General features: G+C 37.1%; 1 long non-coding RNA gene and 1 pseudogene across 1 annotated transcript; both read right to left on the bottom strand.

The window, feature by feature from the left end:
- The window catches only part of LOC121979465, a 41825-nt pseudogene that overhangs the window by 6446 nt on the left and 13823 nt on the right, over positions 1-21556 (bottom strand).
- LOC121980297 lies at positions 18255-18910 on the bottom strand. Its single transcript, XR_006111484.1, has 3 exons — positions 18677-18910; positions 18384-18486; positions 18255-18277 (listed from the first exon to the last, which is right to left on the bottom strand). It is a non-coding gene; the product is annotated as an uncharacterized LOC121980297 (long non-coding RNA).

Below are 21556 nucleotides of genomic sequence, written 5' to 3'. Positions count from 1 at the left end.
ATGTTGATTGAATTATATGGAGATGAGAAGGGTGCAAAAGTAGGAAAGATAATAAAAGACACTTTATTTGCTTTGTACAAGAATTATAAGGAAAAAATATAGCCTCAATGTGGTACTTTAATAGTTTCATCTATTCCAGAATCAGTTGACAATGATAATACTTCAACATATATGAGTGATTTGAAAATACAAGCAATCATAGCGAAGTATAAAAAGCAAAAGGCACAAGTTTTTGGTGATGACAATATGTTAGAATTAGACAAGTATCTTAATGAAATAGTTGAAGAATATTGTGACACTTTTGACATTTTAGGATGGTGGAAGAAAAATTGTCACAGACTTCCTACCCTTTCTCAAATTGCTCGTGATGTATTAGCTATTCCGATATCGACAGTTGCTTCAGAATCCGCTTTCAGTATTAGTGGTCGGGTACTTGATTGTTTTAGGAGTTCATTGACTCCTAATGTGGTAAAAAGTCTTATTTGTACTCAAGATTGGCTTCGGTTAAATTTGCAATCTCTCAACATTGAAGAAATTTTAGAGGATGTGGAAAAACTTGAAAATGATAAGTTTTCCTTTTTAAAAAAAATATAATTAAAATTTTATTTATAATTATAAACTTTATTTACTTAAATTTCATGTTTTTACCAGATTTCTCAAAAATCATAATGGACTCGTCTTTTTCGACAACACCGGTTACATAAGGATCAATGGTATGTTATATTGTATTTTATTTAAATTGACCTGAAGCTATATGATGATATAAGTGTTGTTGTTTCTAATTTGCTCACTTTCTAATTTACTCACTTTTTGTAGTATTGTTATTCCTCAATTTTTATGGTGTTTGCAGCTATATAGAATCACTTGCGGAAAGAAAAAGGCATGTCAAATTAAAAAAAAAAACACAATCAAATCTCTATCAAAAGCTCTGGTGCTCATTTGTGTCGTTCATTGCTGGCAACATTGCCATCCAAGCTAGCAATCTAGCTCAATAGGACTTGATCAATTAATGTTGACTACTTTATGGTAATTTTGACTATGTTTTCTGTCTTGGAACTAGTTACTCTGTTTAAAATATTCTAGCATCTCAAACTTTTCTAGTGAAATATGAATTCTTTCTATGTTGTTGATTGAACTCGTAAGTTTCTAGAAGGACAAAAGTGGAATCTGTTGATATAATCCACCATGAAGTACGTAGTCCAAAAATTGAGAAATATGAGTTAGTGATCAGAAACTCTACATAACTTGCTTACCTTCAATTTCTTGGATTGGCATCAGCTATAACATTTAATGGCCTTCATTTAACGTTTGAAAAGCTTTCGGTTCTTGAACTTGTGAGGCTTTGTTGGCTACATTTGTTACTATAAGCTTCTCCCCTTATCCATTTCAAACTCTAACTAGGAGTCCTGTGAAATAGTTTTCTTTGTCCATTTACTATTTGGTCTTTCCAAAATTTTACATATTTTCTTAATAGTAGCATGCAGTTTGATCTTAAAAATTTACAAATTTTCTTAATAGTAGTCCTATGAAATAGTTAAATTTATGCAGTTTGATGTGTATAATGCAGGTTTATTTGGAAAGGATTGCTAAGGACACATAGCTATGTTGGGGTTGACCTTGCTGCTTTCTGTTTTGATGTTGCTCTCTGTTGTATACGTGAAAGCTGCCATCCAAATTATGAATTTTTTATCTTGATGTAACCAAACAATTGTGTGAAGTTTTTTGTATGTCTCAAACAAGTAGACTTTGCTGCTTTTGTGGTGTTTTCTTATTGACAGTTTTCTTTAGAGTTCTCTTTTGTGACAACTCAATTATGTGATTGAGTGAAATGTATGTTTGGTTTCATCTGAATTGAATGAGGATATGTGTTGGTTTCATTCATGTGAGTATGTGACTTGTTTGCTTCACTTTTAATATAATTAATGAGTTGTTTAGATTTTAGAAATGGCATGTGAACCTTGCCTTCTTTCTATTTGCTTATCCCAGGTCATGTATGGTTTTTGAATATTGTATTTTATTTAAATCAACTAGCAGTTGTGACTCAGTTGCTCCCAGTTATAATGTTGGAGCTCCACCAAACTCTTGAGGCCCAGAAGCTGTCTTCAGATGAGCGTGAGAAGCAGAATGAACTGCACTACTGCAGGGCCTTCTTTGTGGATGCTTGCAGGTTATAATTCATAAGTTTTTATGCAGTATGTTGACCAGATAATGAAACTTTTTCTCAGCTTGTGTATGGTTTTTGAATATTGTGATATCTGTTAGTTGTTGTTGCTGAGATGGAGGAAATTTATCCTTGCATTCTTTGTATTTGCTTATCTTGGCTCAAGTATGATTTCTAAATTATGTGATTGCATATTGTGATATCTACTTGCTGGATGGAGGAAATTGATGGTAAAAAGATTGAAAACAAAAAAGGAAAAAGTTAGAATTTGGAATAGTATTTCAACTTGTTTTAATACTCAGTTCATGGGAAAATTCGGCTAAATCGGTTTATTCAGTTTTTTTACCAAATAAATCGATTTTTTCAGTTCGGTTTTCTCGGTTTTTTCTTATGAAAATCGATCGGTTTGATTCGCCTAAAAAATTTTGGTTTATTCGATTTTTGATTTATTCTGTTCGGTCGGTTCAGTTTTAACCGAATGTTCAGCCCTAGCCATATCTTAGATCCAAGTAATAGGCAAGGAGTTATAGAAAAAACAAGATTAGAGGAATACTTGCTTAACATGATAAAAGTCTTTCTACGGAGACATTGGTAAGAGTATAAATGGAGATTTTAAGTATAAATGTTTAAGAAAAACCATATCAGTGGAATAAAATTCTAAAGAAATCTAAAATGAGTGAACATGCTTACCATTTTCTCTCCAACGGCTTGAGTACTGGGCTCCCCATTTTTTTTCTTATGACCTTCAATCCAAACTTGCGATCTCATAATTTTTGTATCTATCGGACTTGTCTTTTCCTTAAATATAAAAATATATACAAAATCATTACAGCATAACTTAAAAGATGCATATATCATTAATTATTACTTAAATTATAATAAATTTAAAATAATTACCATAATGTGAGTCAAATGAGCATAACCCCTATGTGGTCTTGTTTTTCTCTCAATGCTCTAAGTCTTGCACTCTTTTCCTAAGATTAGTCAAAACCGCATAATCAAACTCTCCAACATATTAAAACTTAGTAGTCACTTACCCAACTATAGCATTAGAATAAATTCAGTGCATTTCCATGCATCCAACTCATGGTCTAAGTGAATAAATACTTACTTGAAAGGTAGATGATAATTGTTAGGACCGAAAAGTAGCTAGAGGGGGTGAATAGCTTCGCGTGTCCTCGTCGAGCTTCGTTGCTTGTTTCTTCAAAGTGATGCGCAGCGGAATACAAAGAAACAAACTACAACAATGCTAACAATAGGATTTTACTTGGTATCCACCTCACAAGAGGTGACTAGTCCAAGGATCCACGCACACACACACACCTCCACTAATAAACACTCCTTTTCGGTAACTACCGAAGGCGGAGAAGCCCTACAAGACTCTCAATACAAGTAGAAGAAAGGGTAGTAAAGAATAAGCAAAAGCTTACAAGAGATGAAGTAAAAACCCTAGCTTCTTCTTCTTCTTGTTGCAACTCGCCTCTTGACTTGGATGAACCTCCAAGAACTTTCAAGAACTGGCGGTGAGGAGCTTAGAGAGTGCTGGGGAGGAGCTGTGATGAATCTGGAATGAATCGGTGAAGTCCTGCCGAAGGAAATGAACGCCTGTGGCTTAAATCGACGCTAACGGTCGAATCCCGATCGATTGGAATGCTCCCAATCGATCGGGGAGGCTTTGGATCGATCCACGGATCGATCCAGAGCGCCTTTGTGCTCTGGAAAAACTTCTGGATCGATCCACGGATCGATCCAGTGCTTATCGCGCGAAGCAACAGCGTCCCAATCGATCCACTGATCGATTGGGACCTCTGGATCGATCCACCGATCGATCCAGAGTGGTTCTGTTCGCGGGGACTCACCGGATCGATCGGTGGATCGATCCAGATCTGCTGGATCGATCCACGGATCAATCCAAACCTGCTGGATCAATCCACGGATCAATCCAAACCTGCTGGATCAATCGGCTGATCAATACAGATCTTGGTTTTTGCCCAAAACCAAGCCCAAAGCCCTCTAAACCAACATCTAGTCAACCATGACTTGTTGGTACATAAGACCTAACATCCGGTCACCCTTGACCAGCTAGGACTCTCTCACCAAGTGTCTGGTTAATCCCTTTGATCCACTTGGACTTTTCTCTTCTTGCCAAGTATCCGGTCACTCCCTAAGACCTACTTGGACTTTTCTTCCTCGTGCCAAGTATCTGGTCAATCCCTTTGACCTACTTGGACTCTCGCCAGATGTCTGGTCAACCTTGACCCATCTTGATTTCTCTTGCCTGGCTTCACTCACCAGGACTTTCCCAATTGCCTAGCTTCACTCACTAGGTCTTTCACCTGGCTTCACTCACCAGGATTTTTCTCCTGCCTAGCTTCACTCACTAGGTCTTTCACCTGGCTTCACTCACCAGGATTTTCCTCCTGCCTAACATCCCAGTTAGGACTTCCCAGTCAAGTATCCGGTCATCCTTGACCTACTTGACTCTTCTTCAATCAACCTTGCATTGTCAAACATCGAAATCCAAACCAAGACTCAAGCTTGGTCAACCAGGTCAACCTTGACCTGAGGAATGTTGCACCAACAATCTCCCCCTTTTGATGTTTGACAATACCAACACTATCACTTACAATACCACATGTAAGTTAGGCTAATCCCATAGCCTAAACCTTCTTCATGCCACTAGGTAATGAATACATAAGTTAAGCCCTTCATTCTCCCCCTAAGAGGGCAAACTCCCTCTAGGTGATAAAAGCCTAACTTACTCCCTTTCATTCTCCCCCTATTGGCACACATCAAACCATGCCCCATTTTTGGGCACACATCAACAGATTCACTTGTTGAAAACTCTCCCCCTGAAGAGTTGCTCATCGTCGTTCACAACTTCACTCGTTGTGATCAGCACGATAATGAAGGTCCCGTACCCTTCATTAACCTTAACCCTACATTCTCCCCCAATGTAGGAAAATGCCCATCCTTGAGCATTATCCACTTGAAACCACTTGAACAATGAGGATATCCACTCCCCATTAAAGTTCAAACGCTCAACCTTGAGCATGTTCTTAACGGAAGGTTAACCACCTTCCAAGGTTCATGAAAAATAATTTTTATGTCTTTAAAGAGTCCCTCCCCATAAAGACATGGTGGTACCTTCTGTCATTGCACCAACAATGACTTGGAATCCCCAAAACTTTAGGAAACCCAATTTTAGAAGTTTTGAGGTTCAAATATTCAAAATTTGAAACAAACCTCAACTTAAACTTCAACTTAGCCTTCCTTAACCAATCCATCCTTGTTTTCCACACGAAAACACCCTTTTTATGTATACAAATGTATTTTCAGGGGTTTGGAATGGTTACCTAGACTAAAATAGGTTCAAAATGCTGAAAATAAGCTTTCCCAGCCAAAATCAGCATCTTCAATTGATTGGAGTTGGGTTCCAATCGATTGAACCCTGCTGAATCGATCCACTGATCGATTCAATCTCCCCCCCCCCCCCCCCCCCCCCCTGATCCAGCGAGCTTCTGCTCGCGAGAAATGCCTTCTCAATCGATCGGCTGATCGATTGAGGCACTCCAATCGATCCACTGTCGATTGGAGGCCTGAAATTGTTGAAATTCAATCTCAGCCAATTTCAGAAACCCCTAGAAAATTCTACAAAATTCCAAAAATCGTAAAAATTTGTGTAGACATTATTTAGGGTATAATTTATCATGGAAAAATAGTTTTCTATGAAAATACATCATATTTTCAAAGATTGACACAAACTTGAGAACTTGCAAAAACTTTAGTGTTTTCTTCAAGTTTGTGTCTAACTATTCAATGGTGATTACTATCAAAAGATAGCCTTCACCAAGGTTTTCCAAAATTATTTTGAAAACATTTTCAAAACCAATATCCCACCATGTTCCTTGGGCTTAATGCACATGACTTGTACATTAGCTTTCCCAATGATGAGAAAACACATAACTATGTGTTTTGATGAACTTAAAACTCAAGGAAATGCACTAACTCAGCATGTTGAGTTTTGTTCATCTTCCTAACAACTCACTTGTATCTATTGTGCATAAAACACATACAAGTCATCTTATAGGTCTTTGTGAGATGTTAATTTTGGTTTTGCTCTAACCTAGGGTTCATGCATATTTATCTAGTCATCTTGTGGATATTGACCATCCACCTAGGATGTCATTTGGTATGCCACTTGATGATAACTGCCATTTGTCCTTAACTTTAAGGAAATAACATAATGCATGATAATGTTATGGCATACATCAAAAAGAAATAATTTTCAGAAGAAAATTTCCTATAACTAAATGATGTATGTATATCATGACATGGTATTTTTGAGTTTTTCATAATAAGTCATGAATGCACAAATAAAACATGATGTCATGGCATATAATGGGCAACCAAACATGGCAAGATTTTGCATAATTAAAATATACCTAGATTATCTATCTAAATATCCTTAACTCTTAGCTAATCCTAAAGCATAAACCCTAGATTGCCCAATTTCCTTAGGAAAATGCCAAAACCCAACTTGACATTTCTTTAATCTCTTGAATTAATTATGCCAATTAAAAATTTAAAACATTCCTCAAATGTTGGCATATTTCATTTTCCCATAAGAGTAATCACTTTAAATTAAGGCTTAGATTTGCCTTAAATTCCTAAGACAATACCAAAGTCCCAATTTGGTATTTCTTAACACTTGATTTCTTGTGCCATTTAAAGTCATCTCAAATTTCTTCCTTTATAGCAGATTTTACTCTTTCCAAGAGTAACAATAAATCCATTTCATTTTCAAAGGTTAACAAAAACCTTGAAAATGCTCCTTGAGTGTCAATTTCTTCAAAGTTAGGTTAACTACCCTTCTTCTCAGAGTTGACACTCTCTAACCCATCTATGGGATAGAGAAAATGCTCCTAGGAACTCAAAACCTATTGGTGCTCCTTGGATGCTCTAGGTATTCACTAGGGATAACTTTCCTAGATACCTTCCTAGTGACCTTGTGTGGTTTCTTAGAAGTCTTGGTCACTTTTTCTAGGTCAACTCTAGGGATTGCTTCCCTTGTAACATTCTTTGTGACTTTCTTAGACTTCTTAGAAGTCTTAGTCACATTTGTTGCAAAAATACTCTTAGGGATAACTTCCCTTGTATTTTTGGCTTGACCACTTGACCTAGGGTTGGTTCCATAACTATATGGAACCCTATGGTAAGAGATTATATCCTTCTTAGCCTTTGGTTTGTATCCCAAACCCCTATGGCCATTAGATGACCTTTGTGCTCCTAGACCTAGGCTATGCTCATTTTGCCCTTTTAGGATATTTTCCATCCTTTTTAGGGTCTTTTCCATTTTATCAAGCCTTAACCTCAAGACTTGATTTTCTATCACTAAGTCCTTAGTTTTTGGTTTTCTATTAAATTTATGAGCATTTTTATTTCTAGGCTTGTAGCTAAGGTCCTTAGTGTGTTTGCCTAAATTTTTATCTACCTTCCTAATCCTAGGTGTGGTAGTTTTAGCATGGTAAGCTACATTATTTTCCTTAATTTTACCATGCTCTCTATTCTTATGGTAAATAGCATTAAAATGATATAAGTTAGAACTAGCATGCTTTTTACCATAATGTAAAGGGATAGACTCAATAAAAGTTACCTTCCTTTTTACCTTAGAGGCTCCCCCTTGACTTGAGCTTCCTCCTTGAGCCTTGACCATCTTCTTCCCCTTAGGGCATTGACTTCGGTAATGCCCCTTTTGATTGCAAGAGAAGCACAAAATGTGCTCCTTGCTCTTCTTTGTTCCGGGGATGGTCTCCTTTGGCTTCTCCTTGCCCTTAGGTGCCACTTGGCCCTTCTTCTTGGCCAATTTAGAGCACTTGCTTTTGTAGTGCCCATGTTCCCTACATTCAAAACATATAATATGATTCTTATTATTAATTGAACTATTTATACCTTCTTGTGTAGGGGTGGCACTTGCTCCTCCATTTGATATGAATGTAGAGGCTTCCTCTTGATCCGAAATCGATTTCCCTCCAATTGATTTATCTTGACTTGTGGAGGTGGAAGCTTCTTCATCCTCTTCTTCTCTTGACCCGGATGTGGAGGATTCTCCTTCTTCTTGATCCGGTGTCACCAAGAGTTGCTCCCCCTCAATCCTATAGGTGGAGGCTTCACCTTCTTCTTCATCCTCTTGTACATGAAACAAGGAATATGCTCCTTCCTTGCTCTTTTGATTACACTCCCTTGAGAATGAAGATTCTTGGATTTCCTCTTCTTCGGAAGTTGAGCATCTCTCAACTTCGGAGTCCTCCTCTTGATCTTGCTCCAATGAGTCACCCTCTTTGGATTCTTCTTGGTTAGGTACAGTGGAGGGGATCTCATGAGCCTTTTCCAATTTGCTCCATAGCTCTTTGGCATCTTCAACTTCTCCAATTTCCTCCAAGATGTTGCTCGGCAATAGATTGACCAAAAGCTTGGTCACTTTGTCATTGGCCTCACATCTTTGGATTTGTTCTTGGCTCCATTTGCTCCTTTTGAGAACTTTGCCCTTTGAATTCCTTGGAGCCTTAAAACCTTCCATTAGAGCAAACCATTGCTCTATCTCCATCATCAAGAAATTTTCAATTCTTGATCTCCAAGAATCGAAGCTTGTGGATGTGTATGGTGGAGCCACCCTTGTATCAAATCCAAGTCCATCTTGGAATTGCATCTTGAAGTTGAGCTTCTTGAATTCTCTGACTTTGATGAATTTGCTCCAACTTCTTCACCCTCTAGCTTTGCTTGTTATGTTTGCCCCTTCCGGCGGTGATTCCGGTGAAGAGCAACCTTGCTCTGATACCACTTGTTAGGACCGAAAAGTAGCTAGAGGGGGGGGATGAATAGCTTCGCGTGTGCTCGTCGAGCTTCGTTGCTTGTTTCTTCAAAGTGATGCGCAGTGGAATACAAAGAAACAAACTACAACAATACTAACAATAGGATTTTACTTGGTATCCACCTCACAAGAGGTGACTAGTCCAAGGATCCACGCACACACACACACACCTCCACTAATAAACACTCCTTTTCGGTAACTACCGAAGGCGGAGAAGCCCTACAAGACTCTCAATACAAGTAAAGAAAGGGTAGTAAAGAATAAGCAAAAGCTTACAAGAGATGCAGTAAAAACCCTAGCTTCTTCTTTTTCTCATTGCAACTCGCCTCTTGACTTGGATGAACCTCCAAGAACCTTCAAGAACTGGCGGTGAGGAGCTTAGAGAGTGCTGGGGAGGAGCTGTGATGAATTTGGAATGAATCAGTGAAGTCCTGCCAAAGGAAATGAACGCCTGCGGCTTAAATCGACGCTAACGGTCGAATCCCGATCTATTGGAATGCTCCCAATCGATCGGGGAGGCTTTGGATCGATCCACGGATCGATCCAGAGCGCCTCTGTGCTCTGGAAAAACTTCTGGATCGATCCACGGATCGATCCAGCGCTTATCGCGCGAAGCAGCAGCGTCCCAATCGATCCACTAATCGATTGGGACCTCTGGATCGATCCACCGATCGATCCAGAGTGGTTCTGTTCGCGGGGACTCACCAGATCGATCGGTGGATTGATCCAGATCTTCTGGATCGATCCACTGATCGATCCAGATCTGCTGGATCGATCCACGGATCAATCCAAACCTGCTGGATCAATCCACGGATCAATCCAAACTTGCTGGATCAATCGGCTGATCAATCCAGATCTTGGTTTTTGCCCAAAACCAAGCCCAAAGCCCTCTAAACCAACATCTAGTCAACCATGACTTGTTGGTACATAAGACCTAGCATCCGGTCACCCTTGACCAGCTAGGACTCTCTCACCAAGTGTCTGGTTAATCCCTTTGACCCACTTGGACTTTTCTCTTCTTGCCAAGTATCCGGTCACTCCCTAAGACCTACTTGGACTTTTCTTCCTCGTGCCAAGTATCCGATCAATCCCTTTGACCTACTTGGACTCTCGCCAGATGTCTGGTCAACCTTGACCCATCTGGATTTCTCTTGCCTGGCTTCACTCACCAGGACTTTCCCAATTGCCTAGCTTCACTCACTAGGTCTTTCACCTGGCTTCACTCACCAGGATTTTTCTCCTGCCTAGCTTCACTCACTAGGTCTTTCACCTGGCTTCACTCACCAGGATTTTCCTCCTGCCTAACATCCCAGTTCGGACTTCCCAGTCAAGTATCCGGTCATCCTTGACCTACTTGACTCTTCTTCAATCAACCTTGCATTGTCAAACATCGAAATCCAAACCAAGACTCAAGCTTGGTCAACCAGGTCAACCTTGACCTGAGGAATGTTGCACCAACAATAATGTCCTCTGTACAAACAAGTCCCACTGATTTTGGTCCATAAATTCAGGCTTCAACAAACTGAGATCTCGTGAAGCCACTCAACTTGTATTAGCTTCTCGTACAAGTATTTGCAATTTGGATTTTCTATGGTGCCACAATTTAGCTAACTTTTGAAAAATATTTTCTTTTCCTAATCCTCAACTTTATAAGTCATCTGTACATTTAATAACACAAAAATATGTCTACATTTTGTTATAAAAATGGAAATGAAAAATTAAGTAACTAAATATATTACATGAAGACAACTCCACGTCCTATCTTTCACTTCTTCATCAATATCACTCCATCCATCTAATGTATATGGCACAAATTCCTTTATCATGCAACCTAGGAAAGAAGCTTACTTCACTGAATTATCTCCAATCGGCTGTCCAAACTCATTACACTCTAGCTCTTTGCACTTGTCTTGGCCACTAACCATTTTCAACTTTGACGCACCTCGTCCTTTTTTCTTATCAATTTTCTCATCAGCAATTGGTTCTTTACCATGCAAATCTTCTAATGAATTGGTTGAATTGTTAGAGTCCATTCTCGATAACTTATTAGTTATATTTTCCTGTTAAATAGCAAAAAGAGATATTGAAATGTCTTTAGTAAAATAAACCAAGATTTAAAATAGAATACAATATCACTTGAATTTCAGCTACAGATCCTTTGCCATGTTTTTTAATCATTTTACTCATCTTTTGAAAGCTATTATGTAATGACCTGGTCAAACATATAATATGACATGATGCATTACTAAAAATAAACAATCAAACAAATATATTGAAACACTAAATAAAGAGTTATGCAATTATTGATAAGAACATGTATCAATCAAAATAAATAACTATAAAATATATAGTTCAAAATGTCCATCATGTCTCAATCACATCAATTCCCTCACACTCATTCCTTGAGTACGGTTCTTTCTCAGTAATGTTAATCTCAAGTTAGGACACATCAAGAGGTGTTGATGACGTATAAGCATCTTCTTCAAGCATGTTCAGGTTATGAATACCTCGAGGTGGCGCTTTTAGCAACACATACCAATTTGATTCATCATTATCCCTAGAATAGAATACTTGCTTTGCTTGTGATGCTAAAATGAAAGGATCACTTTCAAAAGTTTTTAGTCCTTGATGTAAGTTGACCAGTGTAAAACCATCTTCAATTTTGATACCAGTTCCAGGATTGGCCCAATCACATCTAAAAATAGGCACTTTAAAAGAATAGTAATCTAGCAAAATAATATCTTGAATAACCCCATAGTATGATAATCTTCCTACTATATATGGCTTGCCATTAGCATTAGATTGATAAATAGTATCGGCTTCAATTGAAACACCACTATCTTGTGTCGACCTTCCAACATTAATTGTGTGGAACCGATATCCATTTACAATATATCCTGTATAAGATGTATCGTGCTTTCTAGGACCATGTGCTAGCCATTGAATTCGACCTGAAGAGTTAACAGAAACCTGTTTTGATAACCATTCGGCAAATGTTTCCATATGTTTCTTTTGTAACACTGTTTCATTACTTGAGAAACGATGATTTGTTTGTTTAAGCTCATCAATGTGCATCCTATTTAAAATCATTGAAGGGAGATGTTAGAATACATAAGACATGTAATAGATCAAGACTAACAATATAAAATTAACTACACTCACTGTAAGTAAGGTTCAACTTATGCACTATTGAATAATATATATCGATGTGCAGCTTGCAACATGTGATCCTCTAAAATCTTTTCTTTCCCTTTAGAAATTGGGCGACCTTCTAATAATCCATCTTCCAAATCATCGTTCCTATTAGAACAAACACCAATACTATAAGCCTTTTTTATATAAGCACTACAAAATATCATTCATTCTTCTATCAGGTAACACTCAGCTATGCATCCTTCTGGTCTTGCCCGGTTCTTCACATACCCTTTTAGTGTTTTCATAAATCTAAATCACAAAGAAAAATTCAAATGAAAGAAGTGTTCTAATAAAATCTAAATCATTTTATAATATTAAAATTATCAAAAAGAATAATTATTATTTATTACCTTTCAAATGGATACATCCAACGGAATTGGACTGGTCCACACAAATGAGCTTCTCTTGCTAAATGAATTGTTAAGTGAACCGAGATGGTAAAAAAAAGCAGGTGGAAAATACCTTTCCAACATGCACAGAGTTTCAGCAATATTCTCCTCCAGTTGTTCTAAACGGTTCCGGTCTAATACTCTTTGACATAATTCATTGTAAAATGCACCCAATAGAAATATAGCATTACGTGGACCTTTCGGTAGAAGATTTCTCAATGCTGCTGATAGCAATTGTTGCATTAGAATATGGTAATCATGAGATTTTAGTCCAATAAGTTTACGCTCTTCTACAGAAACACAGTTACCAATATTTGAACTATATCCATCGGGTAACTTTGTTTTCTTCAACCTAGAGCAAAACACATCCATTTCTTTTCTAGACAATGTATACGGTGCAGCGGGCAAATGATATTTATTTTCTCCTTTTTCTTGAGGATGTAATTCTTGTCTAATTTTTAAGTGTACCAAATCTTTGCGAGCATTCACACCATCTTTGGATTTTGTCTTCAAGTTTAACAATGTGCCTATGATATTCTCGCAGACATTCTTTTCAACTTGCATCACATCTAAGTTATGACGTGGAAAGAGGCCCTAAAGGTAAACATCAACATGATTTATAGTGTTAGTTCAGAATATTATAACATAATTTAGGAACAAAAAATAACAAATTGTAAAAGCTAATGAATAGAGTAAAAATAAACTTACACTCCAATATGGCAAATTGAAAAAAAATTGACTTTTTCTTCCACCTTTGAACTGGTTTTTGTACCTCTTTTGAACTCTCCTTTTTCTTTCTCTTTTACCTCAAAGTGTTGACAGTCTCACCCTTTTTCTTTTTACCCCAGTCATTTTCAATATCTTTCAATGCATTGATAATTTCTAACTCATTCAAAAGTCTAGGTTTCCCTTTACTCTCCTTTTCCCCATTAAACCACTTTTTTCCTGACGAAATGGATGATTAGGAGAAAGAAATCTCTTGTGGCCTAAATATGCAAACTTTCTACTATACTTAAGCCACATAGAACATGTGTCTTCACCACATATTAGGCAACCAAATTTTCCTTTTGTGGCACATCCAGCTAGATTTCCGTAAGTTGGAAAATCATTGATTGTCCACATCAAAATAACCTTCAGGTTGAATATTGACTTGCTAAATGCATCATATGCCTCCACACCTGTGTCCCACAACTCCTTTAAATCCTCCACAAGGGGTTCCAAGTATACATCTATATCATTTCCCGGTTGCTTTGGACCTGGAATCAGTAATGTCAACATAAGATTTTCCTTTGCCATGCACATCAATGGAGGAAGGTTATAATTGACCAAAATAACTGGCCAACAACTATATCTGGAACTAAGGTCACCAAAAGGATTGAATCCATCTGTCGCAAGACCAAGGCGGAGATTTCTAGGATCTGATGCAAAATCTGGCCACTTATGATCTATTGTATGCCAAGCCACTGAATCAACTGGATGACGCATCATATGATCTTGACTTTTGTGGTTAGAGTGCCAAATCAACTCTTCAGCATTTTCTTTTGATTTAAACATCCCTTTCAATCTTGGTATCATTGGAAAATATCGTAGGACCTTCTCAGGAACTCCTTTACAAACTTTGGCGGTGACTTTGTCTATCTTCCATCTTGAGGAACAACGCTTCGGACATGAGTCCAAATCTTTAATCTCTTTTCTAAATAGACAACAATCATTTGGGCAAGCATGAATTTTCTCATATCCTAAATCAAATGGTTTTAATAATTTTCTCATTGTGTAAACAGTTTCTGGGAGTGTGTTGTTTTCTGGAAGCATATCACCTAAGATCTTAAGGAGCTCATTGAAACTATTGTCTGTGTGACCATTAGTAGACTTGTAATTATATAGTGTGACAACTGTCGACAACTTTGTATAAGATGTACAACTAGGAAAGAGAGGTATTTCTGCATCTTTTAATAAATCATCAAACTCATAATCTTTTACCTCAGACATAGTGTGTCCAACATTTTCTTCTGGCACAAAAACATCCTTATATAAGTGATATACCTCTCTACATTCATCCTCTTTTTGAACTCCTTTTGAACTACCTTCATCTTGAGATTGTGAGTTATAAGTTTCACCATGGAAGACCCAAATAGTGTAAGTAGGATCAAACCCCTTAATAATTAAGTGGTCGTACACTTGGTTAAATTTCATATACTTTTTATTTTTACAATGCTTGCAAGGACATAAGATTACTTCATGTGTTTTTGCATAGTTCTGTGATGACCCACCTTCTACTGGCTAGGCTGTAAGGCCGGACCGTCACATTATGTTGTGCTAAGCTATATCCATGACCATTACTAAGTCTAGGTGCGGAAAACTGTATCAATTTAAAACCTTGCTAAGCTAATACAAGTTCTTGGTACTACATGTGCTAAGGGATGCAATCTAAGGTATACATGGCATATCCTACATCCCCTATGGTCAAGAAGCTGAATTACAAGGTCTCTTGGTCGAAACCCAACTTCCCAATCGATCCAGACTGAACTCGATCGATTGCAAGCTGTTGGATCGATCCATGGATCGATTCAGATAGCTACTGTGCTCGGGGTAATAATCTGGATCGATCGGCTGATCGATCCAGACTGGCCAATCGATCCAGCGATCGATCCAGCGCTCTCTGTTCGCGGGAGAGATTTCCCGATCGATCGAATGATCGATCCCGGAACTCTCTGTTTGCGACAGAATACGTCTGGATCGATCGGCTGATCGATCCAGAAGCTTACTGTTCGCGGAACCAGGCTCCCAATCGATCCACTGATTGATTGAGGGCCCCCAATCGATCCACTGATCGATTGGGGTTTCTGATTTCGCAGCAAAACTCTGATTTCAGCACTGTTTCGTGCCAAACTCAACTACAAGAGTTCTATAACAGCTGGAAACATACTAATAACACATAACTAGGATTATGAGCATAAGTACTAACAATCTAAGCAAGTCTTTCATGATTCAAGGCATTAAAATAACTAGAAATGCAGAAAATAACATTATATAAAAACTAAAGTCTTAGTTTGCTAATTTCTCCAAGATCTTTATTCCAGGTTCCTTCCACACACATCTTCATCGCATTGACCTCCAACCTCCGCTAATCCATCTTCCCTTTACCTTTATCTGCAGTATAAGGAAAGAAGTATCTGTAAGCTTTACGCTTAGTAAGAAACCATTTACATCACAAAACATGCATACGATGCAATTTATGCTTTTAAAACATGCTATTTGAAATATATGCTGAACAGGTAAAAGCATAGCATGGCATACAAACAAACTAGTCATGACAACAAGTGCTAACATAAGCTATCATATTGTATCAATAGGGAACTAAACTGATACAAAAACTGAGCTGAGCTAATTCTAAACTAATGCTAAAGCTGTACTGAATTCACATAACTATTTGTGAAGTTTTTGAAAACTATTTTCATAAATAGGTTAAAATAATAATCATGCTGCTGTTTGGGCCTGGCAACTGTACTTGCTATGCGCGCATCCCTAACTAGACCCGGGTTTGCAAGTCCCGAATTTAGTAGGGTTTACTAGGTTATCTAAATCTAGGGATGACTGTGGGAGCCCAACCCAATGGATATCTGATCCAGTACAGTGCCATTGCTAAAAGTGAAATACTGAACATAAGCTAATAATGCTTGTCTTGCTCTTACTAGGTTGTCTAAACCTAGAACTAGGTTGTCTGAACCTAGAGGCGACTGTGGGAGCCCACCCATTGGACTGTAGTCTCATATAAGCTGTAGTAAAACTGCATATACTAAATAAATGCTTTTATCTCATTTAGCTAAACTATTAAAATTCCTAAGTCACATTTTAATTGTACTGAGCATACTATCGGGCACTTGGCGTGCGCTGTTGCACACCCTCTGTGTCACAAATCCATATACTACTAAACTAAAGCATGCAATCACACGAGAACTACTTATACTGCAGGTGAGGGGTTTCTTACCTCTTGTGCTAGATTTTTTACGATTCTAGTCGCTAGTTTTCCGGTGGAGACGATTCCCTCGACGATCCTCTTACGTCTACGTTCTCTTCTCACGGAGAGGAACGCCCTCGTGCCGGAATTGTCGCCGGAAGGAGCCCTTATGACCCTAGGGATGAAACCCTAGGTTTGCTTGTGGTTGGCGTCGAGAGATGAGGGAGGAGAAGGGAGGTTCGGCGGGATTAGGGTGAGGAGAAGAGGTAAGTCACGATAAAAATAAAACTCCTCACTTAATTCCCTATTTATATTAAGGAATTAATTCACCCAACTCTAACTTAAATAAAATTGTTTCCCTTTCCTTTTAGCACGGCCCTGCTGGGTTCTCCTCGGGTTCAATTCCCGCTTAAGCTATTTTATGTTTCTATCTATTTTTGCTACTTCCGTTACTCTAAAAATTCCATAAAAATATTCTAAAATTCCAGAAAAATCATAGAATATTTCTAAAATAATTTTGAGAATTTTTCGGGCGTTACAAGTTCCTAGCTTGTGCAATAAATTCTCTTACCCCTTCTTTATACTCGGGTACAAGCCTTGAAGGCAGATGCATCCATTCCTTATCCATCTCGTGAATAAACCTTTTTCATTTATATGAAATAATTATGAGATTTTATCAAAATATATGTATAAGAAAACATCACATAATAAATAAAAAACTTAAATATAAAAAATTGATTCCTACATCATAATATTTTACAACGATCAATTAATAATCATTGACCACAATCTAATATAAAACTAATTACATCTGATGTGAAAAATATAAAGAAGATGTTCATTATATAACTTAGATGACCACAATCTAATATAAAATTAATTAATTACATCTGATGTGAAAAATATAAAGAAGATATTCACTATATAACTTAGAATTGAGAAGTGGTCACCGTTATATATGTATCCTTTTGCCTATAAATATACCACAAGCCATACGGCTCCATTCGTACTTCCTATAAGCAGAAGCAGAAGCAAAAATCACTACAACAAAAACCTTCATAGACATCGGTTTTCCACCGGTGTCTATTTCATTTTCGACCGATGTCTATGAAGCCGATGTTAAAAGTCTGCCATTTTAGACATCGGGTTAAAACCGGTGTAGTATCACTTAACGACACCGGTCTTCGAATCGGTTATTAACCGGTGTAGTATCACTTAACGACACCGTTTCATCAACGGTGTAAAACTGATGTAATATTGTATGTTAATAACACCAGTTTTGGCAGCGGTAAATGACCGATGTAATATTAGTTAATAACACCGGTTTTGCAGCGGTGGAAAACCGATGTAATATGTATATTTTTTAACAGCACAAATTTGATTTCCGAAACAATGAAAAATCGACAATAACAAAAAAAAATACACAAATATTCAAAAATTATACAGATATTCTTCATTCAATAATATCCATAAAATACACAAATATTCATAAATTGTATAAATAATCTTCTTACAACAATATCCATAAAATACCCAAACATTCTTTTTACATCAAAAGCTAGCTAATAGATATCAAAATCAAGGTAGAACATTCTTTTAACACATCAAGGTAGAACCGCACTTCAAATGTAATCTAGCATGCATTCAGCCCACTCGAACTGCATTTCATCAATTTCAACTCTGGAGTACTTGAGATTTGTAAACTCTAAAAACATATAAATCCACCATATGTCAAATAACTAAAACAAATGTGTACATGTATCAAATAAAAAATATAAGATCACAAGTGCTTGTCATAAACATGCTTACCAGCGTGTTGAAACCTATTCTGTGAATGGTGGCTTTGAATGAACTTCACGAGCAAGGCCAAAATTTGCTATCTTCACAAAGTCCTTGGTTACCAATAAGTTCTCTGCAAAGGTCATAATCTAGTTTAATAGAATGCTAACTTCACCAGAATAATTATAGGTGCATAAATCACATTTAACAAAATAAATGCTAATCCTAGATAACAACGTTGTAGGAATAGATCTGTTAAGAGCACACAAATGAATCTTTAGAGGGATATTTGGTTAAAAGCGGAACTAAAGAGGTACACCTACCTCCCATGTCAATAAGTCACTTCCTCGAGTTGGATATGGCTTTTGCAAATCTAGCTCCATATAGAAGGTGTAGAGTTTGATATCTTGAAGCTGCAAATCCAATCAGAAGTAGGATTAGCGTGGTAAGCAAGACATTGAAAATCCCATTAATAGACACATATTGGCCATGAGAACCCTTGTTCTTGTCATTGAAATAAGGTGGGGTAGTTGTCATGCCTCCCAAACTTGAATTAAAAGGACATGGGAGAAGACCCCTAAATCCTTCATTTATCCATTGAACTTCCTTAATGTACGAAGACATAAAAAATGAAGAAGGATAACGATGCCATTCACTTCCGATGCAAAGCATAGTCTCTGTGCATAAAGGCAAGCATTCCATCAAATTTAAAACTATAATCCAATCAATATAAAACTATAATCCAATCAAATTTACAGGCTATCGCTTCTGCATAATTTCCCTATTGTAATACAAGAGAACTATCAATTTCCAACTAAGGGCAAAGACAACAAAGAAGATGATAGACAAATTATATGACTTTCTTCTATTAAATGAGGCAATATGCAGTAACTCTCAAACTAGCAATGAAAAAGGCAGATATAGTACCTACCTGTTGCTTGTATATAATAGCCAAGTTGTTGAAGGGCACAAATATCCCTGTTGTAACTGCTAAAATTGCCTTATAGAATGATGCAACAACACTCATCATATTACTGCATGAAGAGAAGTTTCATTAAGGAACAAAAATAAACTATCCGCGCAGTTGTCATCAAACATTTCTAAAGCTTACCAATCCATGTATATATATGTTGCCAAGGCTTGACAATGCTTGTGGATGGTTAGGTTGTAAAGCAAAGCATGACTTGGGAAAAATTATTAAAATGAAGTTATTCAACAAGGAAAAAAACAACTTGTTATTATCTCCCTGATTTCAAGATCATATGATTCCAGTTTCAGAACTAAAATTCTTTCAAATCCGTAACATTCTGAACGGTTGGGTTTTTTCTGCAGTTGGGCCCTGTACTTCAAAAGACGGTAGAATCTTTTCGTCTCCTCCCTCCTACAGAAAATTATGTTCCCCCATTTAAGGACCCTTGGAGGTTTTGGTGACGACTACAATGTTTTGGTATGAAACCTTCCAACGTGTCTACAGATGACCTTCATTGTATTTTTTGTATATACCTTGCTTGGTGTTTGGATTTGTTTATGCAAGGAATGAGCACTGCATCATCTACTGGGGATCTTTAACTATGCTTTATTTCTGAAGTAGCTACATCAGCACACTGGGTTACATTAGTTTGCTTTTTGTTCTAGCATCTAAAGCAAAAGAAAGTACATAAAGGATAGAGGATAAGGAATAACCATGACAAGAAACCAGGAAAATATATAATAACAGTAGTCCTTCAAAGACAATGAAAATAAAGTAACTAACTTAAATCTGAAGGTGATGCGTAAGTTCAAAAATCTTAATAAAATAAATTATAAGTCGACATAAAAGGATATAGCTTTATAAGTAATTTAGAAATTATAGACAGTTTTAGCAGCCAACAATAAAATAAATTAACAACAAAACTAACCTAAAGACCTTGTAAATAGATTGCAATTTTAGCAAAGAACACGAACTTGCTCTAGGTGCCGGTGCCATATAGAACGACCTCATAAATAGGTTGCAGCTTCAGCAAAGAACATGAACTTGCTACCGTAGTCATGTAGGATCAGCAAGTACTCACGTATCTTGACTCGAGGAGATTCTTCAAAGTTTCCTGGAGAATCTATCATTAGTGGCAATACAGTTTAATGACAGAATCTGCTCCAGCTGTGAATAGCCATGGCTGCCTCGAATGAAATTTACAATCTAAAACACCTGTTCAATTAATAAGTTAATGTTAGGTCTAAGATAGGCAGGAATTGCAATTTTTATTTGAGTTAGAAAGCCATAGTTTCTTAATCTAGACGTGGTAAATGAAAAACAAGGAAAATAACAAAGTTTATAACACAACTGACCTCTGTCATTAAACTGAGAGAATTTGGTATGCCTAAACTTTTCAAGGCACTTTAGGTTTCATCCTGATTCCAGCCTCAAAGGCTAGGTAACTAGGTATAATGTCATGATTTTTATATATTTCCAATTTGTCAGTGTGTATTAGAAAAAAGAAAGAAACAAAACTGAGATATAAAATAGGCACTAGGAATGACTAAAAATAAGTGCAACTAAAATTCATAATTAGGATATCACTAGGAACGACAGTAGTGAAATAGTCTCCTTTCCGATGCCAATCAATTTTTTCACAACCTGCAAAGCAAAAGAATGAATAATAGAAAGGTAGTGGCAAATACTCTACCAATTAAAATAAAGTAATCCAAAGGATTAAGTCTATGTCCAGAAACAATTAAGGTAATTTGATGTGTCTATATTGAAATTAATTACTATACAGATACATATGTACTCTGAACGGGGGATACACAGTGAATATAGCTCACCTTGCAATGCTTTAATCGGATGCAATCATATTTATCATCTCGAACCCATCTCACTGCTGGAGTGGTATTTCCTAAAGCACAGAATCGAGTGCCAACTGATCTGAACAGAAACTAAAATAATATTATGAGTAAAAACACTTACCCTCATCCTCCTCTAGTTTTGATTCCTCCACATGAAGCAACTCCTTGACCCTTGCTTGATTCTCTGCACTTCCCAATCCAATATCTAAAATAAGCACATCGCATCCTCTGAAACAATGTGTAAATGTATGTCAGAAAGAAGCAGGGTGGAATTAGGCATCGAAAACTGAATTAAAAAAAAAACCCTAGAGGGTGGAAATTAAATTACAAAAACCTGGAGGAAATGAACATACAAAAGAAATGCTAACCATAGGTACGGC

This window comes from Zingiber officinale, chromosome 5A (assembly GCF_018446385.1).
Source record: "Zingiber officinale cultivar Zhangliang chromosome 5A, Zo_v1.1, whole genome shotgun sequence".
Taxonomy (NCBI): domain Eukaryota; kingdom Viridiplantae; phylum Streptophyta; class Magnoliopsida; order Zingiberales; family Zingiberaceae; genus Zingiber; species Zingiber officinale.
The sequence above is the reverse complement of the archived record's forward strand: the minus strand, read 5'-3'. Positions and strand labels throughout refer to the sequence as shown.